This window comes from Seriola lalandi, unplaced genomic scaffold, assembly GCF_002814215.2.
Source record: "Seriola lalandi dorsalis isolate HSWRI2012SDOR001 ecotype SW California unplaced genomic scaffold, Sedor1 jcf7180002054816, whole genome shotgun sequence".
Lineage (NCBI taxonomy): Eukaryota > Metazoa > Chordata > Actinopteri > Carangiformes > Carangidae > Seriola > Seriola lalandi.
The window spans coordinates 635,803-651,646 of NW_019525369.1; the positions used below are offsets into that span (position 1 = coordinate 635,803).

The window sequence follows — 15,844 nt, forward strand, 5'->3', positions numbered from 1 at the left end:
GCATCCAACCAGTCCTCCAACCTGAACAACCATATAGGTCGTTTTTTTCAACCCTCTGACACCACCCATAGAAATAGCGCCCCGACGGTGCCAGGCATACTGGAACATGGTTGTCATGGCTACAGTAATAAATACGTGGACTGTACCGAGAGCGGCGTACCTACTTTGGTCGCCATGGTTACTATAAAAACAGTCACGGCTTGGTTTGGTTCAGGAAAAGATCGTGATTTTTGTTAAGATAAGTACTTCCTCAGCATTAGACGATCTTTGTTGTCATGGTTACAATAATAACAATTAATGCTAATGGGTAATAGAAAACTTAAACAGCTACTTTCACATGGGAGTCAAACACCGATCTCCTGTGTCATATTCCTGTGTTTTGTTGACCTGTTCCTCCTGTCCAACCTCCACCTAACACAGACTGTCTCTTTATACTATGTCACCGCACTTTTCCCTTTGCTCCTGTCATAATTACTACGACCATTAGATGTCACCTAGCAACAAAACATAACTATGGGTCATAATAAGCTGCTGCACAGACGACCTGTGGGCTAATTTTTTACAGGAGGATCCCGCAGGGCTGTGCACTGTCTGGTAAGCTCTGTGCTCTCCCCCTGGAGCTCAGGCTACGAGAAATACGCACGTACTGAAGGCCTGATTTTACCTGCTGATAACATTGTTTACCTGCTTATCCAGATGTTGCCATTGTTTTTATTAAATATCAGAGTGGTGATGATTTGTTGGCTGACATTGCAAAAAAATGGAACAGTGTTCTCTGCAGCAACGGTGAACTGGAGAAAAGGTGAGGCCCTTGCTGTCAGTGATGGTGTGATGTTCTCCCAGGAAAAATACCAAAGTCCCTCTGTTGCTACTTGACAAATAAAATGATGATGGTCCAGAAGGAAAGGAAATGACTTCTCACTCAGTTATCTAAAAGAAATAGGGTACTTGTGATTAATATTCTTGTAGCCTCACCTGGCCTCACATTTTCTGAGGTCTGAGTGTGTTGTTTTTATCCAGAGAATAGGGAGACGTGGCCTCATTCTGCTGGCCACCAGAACAGCCGCCTTCAGGTTGCAGTTAAGGGACCTGACAGGACCAGGATCTAGTGGTCAGTGGCATTCTCAGACATGTAATCAACGACAAACTGGATGCTGCTCTTTCTTGTGTTTAGAGTTAAGTGGACTACCTCTGTTTCATCGGCGTGTTTTTAAATCCTCTGTGAGGCTGGACGTCTGCGGCGGCAGGCACAGGACACAACTCTCTTTTATTTACCACAGAACAATTTGTAATCTCTCATTATTTGAACTCTCATTTAAATATTTATTTGTGAATTTTGGTTGCCGGGCAGATTTCAATCAGTGTAGCTCTCTAGGTCTCTACACTCGTTCCTCCACGCTGGTGGAATACTCGCCCCTCTTTTGGCAGCCATGTTTTCTCATATCTTCCTGTTCCTGTAGTCTGTTTGCACTCAGTCTGTAATTTGCTGTTTAACATCAGTCGCTGTGCTCTGGTACAGTGCCTCTGTCTTTTTAGGGCCAGATAACATTTTGCTTTGTGCATGTGATTTCTCGCTCTAATAAGTAAGGTATTTTTGTTTTTGCTGTGTTATCTGGTGACTCTGACACTTTTGATCCTCTCTCTATCTCTCATATGTCTCTCTCTTTCTCTCCCTTTCATATTTCTCTGTCTCCCTCCTCTCGTCCCATCTAAAATTGCTCATACCTCCTCTACTGCGTGGGAGTAATGTAGTTTCCCCCTTCTCCTCCTCCTCCTCCAGATCTCACTACTTCTCTTCATTTCTTCTTCTTCTTCTTTCCTCTTTCTATTCTCTCCTGTGGCCCTGTGAGTCTCTGCCAGGGTGTGTGTCTGCATGTTAAGTACGTGTGAGAGAGAAAGACAGAGGCACTGACAGAAAGAGATATTAAGAAGAAAGAGTGAGGAGGACATAAATTGGCAAAGTGCATGAGAAAGACAAAGGGAAAAATATATATGGATAATAACAATATGTATGCGCGCGCATGTGTGTGTGTGTGTGTGTGTGTGTGTGTGTGTGTGCAAGAGAGAGAGAGAGAGATAGAGCGAGGCAGAGGCGCCTCAGATCACTGACTTGGTGTCCTACTTACTCTCTCTGCAGCACACCCAAATAACAACCCTGAGCTGTGATATAATATACCCAGAACACACAGACACAGAAATAACCACTTACACACACTAAACAACAACAGCGACATTACATCCTGTACAGACACACGCCCCCATCTTCACAATACACAAACACAAACTCCACTATAAGTTGGTCTCTCCTCCATGAACACACCGGGGGTGATGCAGTCTGTTTTGTCTTTTTTTTCCCCCTGCTTTTCCTTTTTCTCAAGTGGGCTATCAGCCATCCCCCAGCATCCTCCTCTGTAACAGGGACAGAGGAGAGACACACTCAGATTTCACTTTTCTTCCTTCCAGCTTGGAGCATATACCAATGCAGAGCACATTAAAACATCAGCATTAACCCAAATTAGGTCCAATCAATGCTACATACCACAGCCTTAATAGCTAATTTACCAAGCCTCTCCCTATATGGGCCTTTAAAATACACAGACACAAACAAGTTTGAAATGAGTTCCGTCAGGATCAGTTTTGAGTTCTGTGGATGAAGAGCTCCATATTGATGAACAGTAAGAGACACCTGCACCCCTGATTCTGAGCTTGGCTATTTACCACAGACTGTGTATAAAGATGGACGTAGCCTTTGTGAGGGGGCTGCTCCGCCATAGACATATATACATAGATGCCACATTGGCTACTTCAGCCGCTTCAGTCCATTGCTGTGATGCATCAATGTTGCTGCCTTTTTGGACTGGGCAAGACTGCCTTTTAGACAAATAGGTATAAATGGAGAAGCTGCAGCTTTTCAGTGTTTTCAATTCTCCTCTGTTTACTTGCATTTAACAGGCTTGTCATGCCAGGTTCAATATGGCAGTGATGTTGTCGTACAATCCAGAGGACAATGTCTACGTATATATGTCTATGTGCTCTGCCATCGCCATCTTGGCAGTGCCTGACTCTGCCTAACTCCCGAATAGTCCAAAAATGGGCAAAGAGGTGCAGTTTATGGCAAGCATACACTTGCTAACCACACCCTCAATTATACATAACATTAAGTCTTAATCAAATGTAAACAGGTGAGTTATATACAGTTGTCACGAAGGAGGAAATTAGCTATAGAGACCAAACCTGTTTTTTGTACCAGGCTGTAAATATGTTTATTATGGACATTTTAACATGGGAGTCAATGGGGATTGACTCACTGTTGGAGCCAGACTCTAGTGGTCATTAGAGGAGCTGCAGTTTTTGGCACTTCAGTGTTGGCTTCATTTTTCATTTATGCATTTATGTATTAGTTTAACATTACCAAATAATGAAATGCAATGAAACGATTGCAGCTTAACATGTTTAATTAGATTCTGCTGATGTGTAAATCTGATTTTACTGCTGTGTCATATGACAGAGATATAAGAACCAAAGTAGAACTTTTAACATAGTTTAATTCTTGAGCGCTTCATTACTGCAAACATTCAGTCTAGTTTAGGTCCTGATTGTGTTACAGTACAGTTTCTTCTTGATGAGGGTGAAGTTTTTAATAGCAGCGTAAGGCCCTGTTGACCGTGTTGCCTCCCTTTGGGGCACCAAAGTCAGGAATTTTCTCATTCTTCGTATAGAGGCTTTAATAATTGAAAAGCACAGTTTTTAGCTGGCTCTGGGGACGGCAGTGTTGGTCCGTTCACCCCTTTGGTACAGACTGAAATATCTCAACAACTATTGGATCACCATGGCATTTTGTGCAGACATTAATGGTCCCCAGATATACTGTTGACTTTAGTGAACTTTTGACTTTTGTGTTTGCATCACCATGAGTTTTGACAATTTCTGTTTCTAGTAATATGTACAAGGATACAGGGAGCTTTATTGTCATCTCACCACAGTTACATTAAAGGGGAACTATTATGCTCATTTCCAGCTCTATATTTTCTATTTTTATTCTTACTCCACAAGAGCATGATTGTCTGTTAAATTATTCATTATATATCTCAAACTGCAGCGCCTTAGTTGAGACTCTGACTGAAACAGGCAATATTAGCTCCAGGCTCTTTTAGGGCCCACTCCCTAAAAGCCCACTTTCTTCTGCTTGGCCAACATCTGGGAGGGACAGCGACTGTCTCAACCTCTTACCTTTGTGGAGGATTTGAAAATAAACTATAAAATTACTACTTTCCTTCTTCTCTCTCCTGTCCTCCTTCTTCCTGTAAGTATCTTGCTCCCTCTTATACATGTACAATGTAAAAAGGTTGAAGTTGAAAGAAACCCTCACAAGTCAGACTGAGGCTTGAGACTGAGAGGGACTGCAGAATTGACAGAAGGGACAATGCACATCAATTATTGTTAAACAGGTCCTCCTTTCTCTCCCACACACCACATATGTGAAGCATAAAACAGATCTTTTTGCAGTATCTTGACATCCTTCTCAGAGGCTGGCACCATCACAAAAGCAACACAAACTTTGTTGCCTCTAACAACGCTGGGCAGACAACTTGTGCTCTGGCGAAAACTCTGAATAAGAGTTTGACAGTTTATCAAATCTGCTTCTCCGAGCCAAGAAAGCTAAGAAACTCAAACTTTGAAGAGAATACAGAATCCAGTCTCGCCAGTTTGAAGCCAAGAAATGTCTAAATTGTAGAATCTTTCCAGTGCGGTTTGCAACATTCAAAAACTGCATGGCCACTGAACAACACACAGCCATGATATCTACAATATGAGTTCCTGCAAAAGGAAAATGTCCTTTATAGGATTTAGTGTGCACTAAATCTTTTACAGGTCATTTCCCTTCCTGGTGTTCTTTAGATATAGTTGAATAATAATATGTCAAAGACTTCATATCAAGGCCAGATGTGTTGGTACATACATCAAAGTATCGCACTTTCATAGAGTCATCCTTGATTCCAAGATCAAATAATTGAAATTGAAGCAGCAGAATCTGAGATATCCATACTTCGAATTCTTATTGTGGGTGAAGCTTCAAAGATTCTGGACCCTACAAATCCCATTATGCTGCTACATAGCATCTCTGATTAAAAGTCCACAATAACCAACTCAATCATGGATGCTGGTTATGATCTGCTACTGTTCTTGCCAGTGTAGCTGTGTCCCCTGCCTGTGTATATTTTTGTCAAATGACTGTGAAAATTAACACAGTAAAACTAATTTCTCTTGTATAAAAGTTAGAGAGATAGAAATAGGGGGTGGGAGGTGTCTCCCTCCTGCTCTCTTGTGATCACCTATACTGTAGTTTAATACATTCACAATTTTGTTCTCATTTACATATATTTTTTTCTTCTTTCATTTTCTTTCTTTTTCTGTTGTCAGACAACAGGATGAGGAAGAAATAATAATTTGTGGGCTTGGCTTTATTGGCATTTAACATGATTGCTCACAAAAGGTTAATGCCACACAACCATCGACCAGCACTGGACAGGTCTTTGTTATTCATATGCTCCATTTTGGGGTAAGAAATACTGCAACCTACGTTAGATGGAAGACTGAAATGGGGAGGAATATATGTGTTTATTAATTTCAACAGTGTGATGTGGACACAATGTAGGCTACCTTCCATGCACTATTCAGGACATTGAGATAAAAGATAAAATAGAGTTAATTTTTGGAAGAATTTTCATTTTGCTGGTAGAATTGCAGCCAGTTAAAGAGAGTGGGACTTTACCCATCCAAGTCTTCTTTGATACTATGTCATAATTGGGTAAAATAGAGTTTGAATATATCATTTAGATTTGTGGAGACATGCTTTCTGAGGTATTTAATGTTGTGTGGTTATAGGGTTATAGAGTCTCCGAGAAGCCAGATACCTTGACAAATCTGTTAATCAGATTGTGGACTACTAGGAGGGAGATTGGGGGATTTGGGAGATATAACAAGATGTCATCAGCATATAGACTAGTTTTTATGATGGTGTGAATTGGTTTAATGAGACAAGGGCAGCATTATCTAAACTCCTTTACTGTATCTAGAATTCAATCAATGGGAGGTTGTTTAATATCTGCATCTGTTTTGGTTTCAGATACATTAATTACATTGAATAATCTTTGCATGTTTTCCTTTGATGAAACTGATCCAGGTGCACAGGTGATGAGATTAGCTTTTGTGTTTCATTATTAGTTTATGTACGGTAGTTGGAGCAGTGTGTAGCATCTTTGGTTTAGGGATAAGTAATCAAGGCACTATTCATAAATTATATGAATTGAATTATAAAACTATGCAGAAATTTAGGAGATAATGTTAAAAAAAATATAAGGACGAGCGATGTTTATAATTCTACTGGGTATCCATCTAAACCTGGGGCCTTGTTGTTAGGCATGAATAGCAGTGCTTTCCTCTGTTCATCTAGGAGAGTGATTTATCCAAATTCTCTGCATGGGTTGTGTTGCTCTTTGGGAGGAGATATTCCTAGATGTATGTTAGATCTTTCAGTTTGTGGTTTCACTTTGATTAGCCAGAAGTATACCAGTTTTCTAAACACTGGTAAGATGACGACTAAGTTCGTGTTTGGTTTTGAATAATTCTTTGGTGATATGTCTGTGTCTGTAGGCGTTTGAGAGGCCGGGGCATCTAATCTCTTCACCTCTTGCTGTAGAAAATGTTCTCTCATAGTTTCTTCTTTTGTTTGTCAGTGGAATATGCTTTTATTCTACCTCTTAGAACTGCTTTTGCTGTATCTCAGAGAGTGCTTCTACTTCTAGTTATATCAGGGGTGCTGTTGGTTTCTGTAAAGGATGCCCATTCTCTTTCAAAATACTTGATAAAACTGGGTCTTTTAGGGCTGTGATATTAAAGCACCATCTAGGTGGGGATGTGGATGAATTCCTGTTATTTAATTTGAGGCTGGTGGTCTGAAGTAATAATAATACTGTGGATGTTGGATTCTATTGCTCTACGTGAGACTGTTGTTGATCCGAAAATAGCTGATGTCGTAGTATTTTGGTATGGGGAGTAATAATAATATTCTCTTTTGTCTGGATTGTGTAGTCTCCAGATATCTATTCACACTCTGACATGTATTGTTTAATCGTAGTTGAGGAGCGGAAAGGCTTATGGGAGGTTGAAATAGACGAGTGATCAAGATTTGGAATTAATACAGACTTAAAATCACCTCCAAGAATAAAATGAAGATTAGGAAAGTTGGCTAATTCTGAAAAGAGTTATAGAAAGAAAGTGGGGACTCAGTGCTGGGGCCCATAGATTGAACTATTGTTATACTGTCTTTCTTAATGTTATCATTGATGATATTGAAACATCCTTATGGATCAGTTACAGTTTATTTATGAAGGTGTGGAGTGTTTGTTTTTTTTCAGAATAGATGCACAAAGTTTTTTGGAGTCATAAGTTGAGTGGTCTGGCCAGTTCATCTGGCCTTGAGTTTCTGAGACTCGTTTTCATCTAATAGACAGATGTCAGGGTTCAGTTTGTATAGATGGCTCAACACTTTTTGCAGTGGAGCTGATTCCTCTTATATTTCCGGATGTTATATTCAGTGCCAATGTCATGGCATGCTCCATGCAAACTTCCCTACCTCCATGAAATGCACACATACAACATACAGAACAGGAAAGACATGACACTAAAGTGCTGGGCGGAAGAAAAAAAAAATAGCAACAAGAAAAACAGAGACAAAGGTCCTAAACACCATGTGAGAACATTGAGCACAAAACAAAACCATGCAGAGAACATTGTGTTTTATTGTGGGGCCAACTGGGTGTTCTATTCTGTTCTAACAATGCCTTCTGTTTGGTGATATTGTGATCTACTGGAAGATGTAAATAAATGAACAAGCCATCAATTAATCAAATGAAGTGAAATGAATATGCAAGCATAAATATACATACCTGGCTCATACATGCATACACATACACACTCAGATGCTCACCTCACATATACAGTATACTGTATATATATATATATATATATATACATACATACATATACACCTACACCGTAAATACGTATATACATATCTCTGAAGCAGTTGCAGATGTTTATACATACAGACACATACATACATACTTATATAAACACATACATAATTCATATATATGTGCCTTCACCCATCCATTCACACATATACATATATACCCCTACGTATATTAACAGGTGATGTCGATAGGTAGACAAATAGACCGTGACTTAGGAAGGCAGACAGATTGCCATATGAAACAATGGATAGAAAAGATAGATGGATAGATAGATGCTAAAAGAAGGGGAGATAGATAGATAATTGGATAGATCCTTGTTTGTATGCCTCCACACTGGTGACAGTGATGGTCGGAGGCATTATGTTTTCAGGGTTGTCCGTCCATATGTCTGTAAGTCTGTCTGTCCCATGCTTGTGAACACAATATCTCAGTCATGCTTTGAGGGAATTTCCTCAAATTTGGTACAGTTTTTACTTGATCTCAAACAGGAACCAATTAGAATTTGGTGGTCAAAGGTCAAAGGTGACTGTTACCTCACAACGTATGTTTTTGGTTTTGCGAATGCAATATCTCAGGAATGCCTCAAGGGAATACCTACAAATTTGGCACAAACATTTACTCAAAAATGAACTAATTAGATTTTGGTGGTCAAAGGTTAAAGGGCAAGGTCATTGTGACTTCATAAATCATGTTTTTGGCCGTAACTCAAGAATTCACACTCTTGACTGGTGGATGGACAATTGTTTATTGCCAGTTTGCCAGTTTATTGCTTATTGACTCAAACACACTGACCTCAGCGTTCTGCCATCTGGTTCAGTGGACCACTCTGTAAAAGTAGTTGTCAAGGAAGTGCTCTAACTCATCCAGAGTTTTGCTGGTATAATTGAGGAAAAATGACGGTTCAGTTTGTTTGGTCGCTGTTTCAGAGAGTCTGTACAGTAGTTTGATCAAGTTTGGTAGTTTGGTTAGTCTAACGACAGACTGCTGCTATGTTGGATTTCACCCTTTGTCTTACGATGTTCTCACACTCACCTCACTGCCTCACACTCTCACATATTAATGTAGCTGTAATTCTAGGCTTGATAATAAATTAAGATACATTAAAGCTGGCATTAAAAAGATAATATTGAACTCCTCTGCTACCGCATTTATTAAATGGTTATTAATTGTGTGACCTGTTTTTTGGTGGTGATGAGGATATTTGCTGGAAGATGGTGTTGGAATCCAGACAATCAATTAATACATTATACATTTATTGATAGGATGTACCTAACCCCCAGAAGCCATCACTCCATGAGGATCATCCATCTGTCTCCACTGTGATAACTCCCTGGGGTCATTTATGCGTATGTATTGGGAATGCCCCAATGTGGTTAGATTCTGGAAGCAAATATTTCGTATTAATATATAATATTAAGTGATATATACGTGAAGTAAGGATCCACCATTGGGAAGGTAGGAAGCATAACACATGGTTTTTATACATGCACATTCTATATATGTAACCATACACCATTGGGGGTTGGTGAATTAAAAAAAAAACAGCTAAGAAAATGTATGGTGTAAAATGTTTCTTTCCTGTAATTTTCTCCAAAAAGATTGTTTGAAAAAAAATGTGTGACCTGTTTTCCAGTACTGATACTTTACTATAATAATATATTGTATTCAGGCCACTGTGGCAAGTCTGCTCAGTTTCTTGTTATACATAGAAAAAGTTCTTGTTCAAATTGTCCTTGTCCTGGTGTAAACCTCATCTACAGGCACCAAGCTTCTGTTTGGTTTATTTGATCTTTCTTTGAGATTTGTTCACAGTAACCTGGAAGCAAGGACATGAGGTTTTCTGTTGCCGTGACATTTTAGGTTAGCGTGACCAACAACATCCATCAATCATCCTTTGACTGACTGTTTCTAACATGTCCAAGTAAATGCTGATGGGGGAAGTGCTATCATCAGAGCCATCTCTCCATCACCACAGCGCAAAGTCGAGATTTCCTCTGAGGCTCTGAATGGACCTCAAGTCGTGATCAAATTCAAATGACTGAGAGCAACATCTCCAGGCGGGAGAAGGATGGGTGGCTGTTGATGAGATGAGGAGAGGAAAAACGAGAGAAGAGGCAGTGGAAAAGTGGACCAGCGATGAACAGTTGGGGAAAAGAAGGAACCGAGGAGGAGAGGGGCTGAAAGGGCAGAGGAGATGAGAGAGAATAAAGGCAAGAGGAGGGAGAAGATAAAAGGAGACAGGGAGACAACCAGACACAGATGTGATCAAATATACATAAGAACTGTACAACTAAAGGATGAACCAGACGCTCATTACAGCCTGAAGCAAAGAAAGACAGAGAGGTGAGAAGAGAAACGACAGAGGGAGAGGAGGAAGAGTGGATAGCATACCAACAGTGATAAACAAAGAGTGACAGAGATGAAAGCAACTGATAAAATGTTTCTGTTTACTACTAAAAAAATTAAATGAATAAAACTGTAAGACCAACAGATGTGACACTGTTGACCAGGGGCCACTGATACTTAACGATTTCATCTGCTGCAGACCTCCATAAATGTGTAACCTCTTAAGGCTACTGTGGCAATGTCCATTACATCATACACAGCTCTTTCTGGTTGGACCTCTACAGCAGGGCCAGTCCTATAATCTGGAATGTCACTGACTGACTGACTGACTGACTGACTGATCGATCATATTTCCACCGTTGGTCAGTCGAATGCCTCATGTCTGAGTTGGAGTTTCTTGTTTCTGACAGGGGGGTGTTTACGGAATGCAGTGTTGCCAATTTAGCACATAGTCTCCAGATTTAGAGACTTTTTTCCAAACAGACTGGATATAATCCTGGAGGGAAGACTATGGGAAAACTGCAGGGAAGAGGAGGTGAACTTCCAATACACTGAGCCTCGCCACCATTACATCAAATAAACTACCTTCATTGTATGTATCATTATTACTAAAGGAGGCAGAGGAATAACTAAACATAAGACAGACCGAGCAGAGAGAGCAAGAGAGAGGGGGGGAGAGAGAGAGGTCAATGTTAACTACTAAAGTAACTAGCAGACCTGAATAGCATGTAAACAACAGAAACACCAGCAACCGGAAATAAGACAAAACTCCTACTGCAGCACAGAAATAAAAACCCTGTTAAGAAATAAAGGGGTTTCTGTCCACTGAAACACAAGGCTTTTAATTCGAACGGTTACAGGAAGTGTTGAGTTTGTATTAACATGTAATGCGGTCACTCTAACACGGCAAATGGGAGCAACTGAAAACGAGGCTTCGTACTAAAATAATTACATATACATAGATACATATCAAACAGAGGGAGTTAGACATTAATAAAAGTCTGTTTCGTTCTGGAAATGAATTAAATAAAGACTAAACTATTGTGGATCCCAGACAGAGGCTGTGAGCTGAGAGAGAGAGACTAAATAAGAAAGATAGTCAGTCTCTTCTAACTTTTTCTCTGAGTGATCATGGTACAGTAAATAATTTTAGTCTTTGTCTTTAATTTATGTGTTTGGTGATTTTGTGAGATGACACTGCAGTTATAAAATCAGGATTTGACCATAGGTGGTCCAGCCATATACGAGGTTTTGACATAGTCTTGTTTCCATGTTAATTGGAAATTTAGTGATGCATTTCATGTTATATTGGCCTATACAGGACATTTTTTCTTGTAAACAATTAGCGAGAGAGGAAGAGCATGACAGAGAAAGAAAGGGAAGAGCAAGAGAGGGAGAGAAACAATTTTAATGCATCTTTTTCTTTTTATCCCCGTGATTTTCCCCAGTTGCTCTGCTGAGTGTCGCCCCATTAAAGATCCATCAATCTCTGCTGCTCTCTGATGAGCCCCTAAACTGTGTTGTGATAAAGCCAAACTCGTGAGTTAAGTTGTTCTCAGTTACAGATTTCTCTGTTTGTTGTCAGTGAACAAAACAAGTCTAAAGCAGTGATTTGATTGGAGCTCATAAATACTACATGGCAATCAGTCACTCTGAGACTGCTGCACTGCAGTGCTGATCACATCAATATTTTATGGTCAAGACAATGTTTGACAAAATCAATATAAATAACAGGTTAGTGATAACAACTGTGATAGACTACTACTGTACTACCACATGGTCCCTGACCCTTATTGGTGAGTCTACCGTCTTTTGAGGAGGGGAAAAACTCAAGCGTAGTGAGGATGTTGGGCCTGAGAAAAATATGCATTCACAAGTTTTAACAGCTTTAATGTAGCTGTATTTAACTTTATTTACACCACACAACACCATATAAAAGAAGGCTTGAGATAGCACAGTAATTAATACAAGTTAAATACAGAGGCCCAGCTTGTGAACAGGCAAGGCAGGCAACTGCTTGGGGCCCCAGGCTGTTTGGGGGCCCCTGAGGGCTGACAAACTCCACAGTATTGTCTCAAAATGTGCCTTCCTCCCCCTTAAACAACCAATGGACGATTTGCAATCTCAGAAGCAGTGTTGCCAACTATTTTCAGTACAGCCTGCAAATACATACATACAAGATACATTTTTTTAATCTAAACATACTTTGAAACTACATCATTAGCCAAATCTAACACTCTGATACTAAAAAAACATTTTATGCAGACTGTTGCACAGACTGTGTGAATAGAGCACTGGAATAAATTCATTATTGTTAAGTTTGTCTGTGTTGAAAACAGAATCAAACTTAGATAGTAAAGTAAAGTCATAAACAGTGGGGATCAGTGATTGGTCATCTTATTCGTGTCTCTGTCTGGCTGGTGATTGGTCGACTGAACGTGCTGCTGCTCTGCCCCCACCCACTGAGCACGGTCAGTGCAGAGCCACATCAGAGCTCATTCACTGAGAAGGAGAGGAGATAATGTCTGTCCAGAAGGTGTCTTGATATGTCACAAACTGCTTTTATGGAAAAAAGTAGCTAAAGCTGCTACACAGTCAGATCCTGTGAACATTAAGCATCACACAGGGCCAGGCTAGATGTTTCTCCCTGTTTCCAGTCTGTATGCTAAGCTAAGATAACCTGCTACTGGCTGCAGATTCATATTTGCAGTACTAATTCTTTGCAAAGAAAAAAAAAAAAGATTATTTCCCAAAACCTTGAACTATTCCTTCATGGTGACAATCACAGCAGAAAAGGTGGCAGCAGTTGTTCAGTCTGCTGCTGAGCTTACACTGCTCATGTGCATTAAGGGGCGCAGTAAGGCCATGTCAGTAAACCAGCACACACAATACCAGAATGGTAAATGGACTGCACTTACTGTAGATAGTGCTTTTCTAGTCTTAGAAATCACTCAAAGTACTTTACAACACCTGCTGCATTCACCCATTCGGTCACACATACATACAGCACACCCATATACTGATGGAGTCGCCATCAGGGGCAATTTGGGGTTCGGTATCTTGCCCAAGGACACTTTGACATCCCAACCAAACTACCAACCTTCCGACTGGATGACCAGCCTAGCCTCCTGAGCCACAGCCACCATGGAACTTGCTCCATTAACTGTAATGCAGCCATCTTTAATGTTTTAAATTCCACCTATGCGATTCCTTTGACCAGTCAAAGTGGATCTATTGCATTTGTGCAGTTAATTTGGGCAGATGTGCTGCAACTCTGCAAGAAACATAGTGTGGGCACGATAATCATCATGTGCATGTGAACACATAAATGACTAAATGAGTAACAAATACCCTTATAAAGGATTTATAAATGGTTTGTAATTATGTTATTAATTCGGTTGTTAATAAATCATAAATAAACAATTATAAACACGTTATAACACAGTTTATATACATTGTTGCAGGTTTACTATTTGGCAAGATCAAGTTAATGCTTATTACTCATTAATCCTACTAATGAGTTACTACCATTTATAACTGGTAAAAGGAGCCTTATACTAACTGATTAATAAATGTGTTTTACACTTTACAATAAGACTCCCTTTAACAGTAATAAATGTTTGTAACTACCTGGAATGCTGAAGTGAACCAGCAAAAAGCATCTCCATTTTAATATCCACTGTGCTGAACAATCTGATAGCATGAATTGTAATATACATAAATTATTATATATACAAATATGTGATGAAGCAGCAGGTACAAATGCTGGATGATGGAGAAAACAAAAGAAGCTCAGTAACTAATGAGATATGTACATATGTACAACAGTACAGATAAATGTGCAAACTATTTTATAGGGGCACCGTTGCTGCATCCATGGGCTCAGCACCACCCAAAATAATTGTGATTGGTTTAAAGAAATGCAAACCAACCAGAGAATTTCCTCACCAATAGCAGCCAGACCATTCTCCAGCGCTGAGGTCTGGCTATGCGAGATTATGTGTGGAGATCCCAGGTGAACCGTAGAGGGACACAATGGAGTACACTGAGTTTCCTGTTTCCACTGCTGTAGTACAGAAACCTCTTAGGACATGCTTATCTGTTACCACATTAGCCACTGCCCGCTCCATTGGTCTTACCCAATAGCAACAACAATATGACAAAACAGTCAGTAGCCACCAACCAGCAAACACTGGTCTGATGCATGAAGTTGTAGGGGAGGTGCAGAGGATATTAGGTAAAGATGAAAGGGACAGGTGTTCTGAAAACAACAGCAAGTTAGTTCTCACACTTTGGCAGCAGATTTGAACCGTTTACCAGATGCTGGAGCAGCAGCAGTGGCTCCAGCACACAGCTCATGGAGGCAGTTAGGATTACATAACCTCCATTGCCGTAATCAAGACAAGAACTGCCTCCTTCTGAACACCTCCAAGACCAAGGAGATTGTCATGGACTTTCAGAGGTCTAGGCCCACCCTTCAGCGAGTCAACATTTGAGGGAAGGACATTGAGGTGATGCACACTTATAAATACCTAGGTGTGCACCTGGACAGTAAACTGGACTAGTCCCTGAACACGGATGCCATCTACCTGAAGGAGCAGAGCCGGCTCATTTTCCTCAGGAGGCTCAGGTCCTTTGACGTCTTCATGACGTCCTATGACGTCTTATGACGTCTTATGACATCGTATGACATTGTATGACATCTTCTTTGACATCTCCTTGTGTTCATGTCGTCGTCAGACGTCGTTGTCAGACAACATGAACACAAGAGACTGGACACGCTACTGAAAAAGGTTGGGTATGTGCTCGGCAGGAGTCTGGACTCACTCAGGACTGTTGTGGAGAGACGCATGCAATGTAAGATGGAGGCCATCATGGACAATACCAACCATCCTCTCCACAACATTCTGGCAGGACAGAGAAGCAGCTACAGCTGCAGCAAACATCTCATCTCAGTGCGCTGCAGAACAGAGAGGTTCAGGAGATCCTTTGTTCCCATTGCCATCAGGCTGTACAACACTTCAGCCAAAGGGAGTGAACTAATCTAATTATTATTGTTTATTTATTATTAACTTTTATTATTATCAACAATTAGCAAATATACACATGAATTTATCCTAGGGGATAAATAAAGTATCTATCAATCTATCTATTTATCTAGGTAAAGGAATCACCATAGTGATTTGCATTATCCTCTGAGCACCACAGCCATATATATATTTCATACCAAGTGGCACTGCTGTCCCTTGAACCCTACTGGGAGGGATGGCTACAAAACTGGACTACAAAACAAGATATGGATATTTTCACCTCTTCGCTGCAGATACATTTTAAATACCTTAAAGGCAGCATGATTCCCCAACTAACAGTTATCATCTCAAAAGACTTGTGTAGTTTCATTGTTATGTAGTGGCCCAAAGGAGTGAACTAAACTGATTTTCTCCTTGGACTTTCCTAAAAAC

The 15,844-nt window shown here is 40.2% G+C and overlaps 1 protein-coding gene across 2 annotated transcripts in view; it reads right to left on the reverse strand.

Annotated features, from left to right (window-relative positions):
• Window positions 1-15,844, reverse strand: part of LOC111669740 (carbonic anhydrase-related protein 10-like) — a 108,330-nt gene that overhangs the window by 80,941 nt on the left and 11,545 nt on the right. The gene's annotated exons all lie outside the window — the stretch shown is intronic.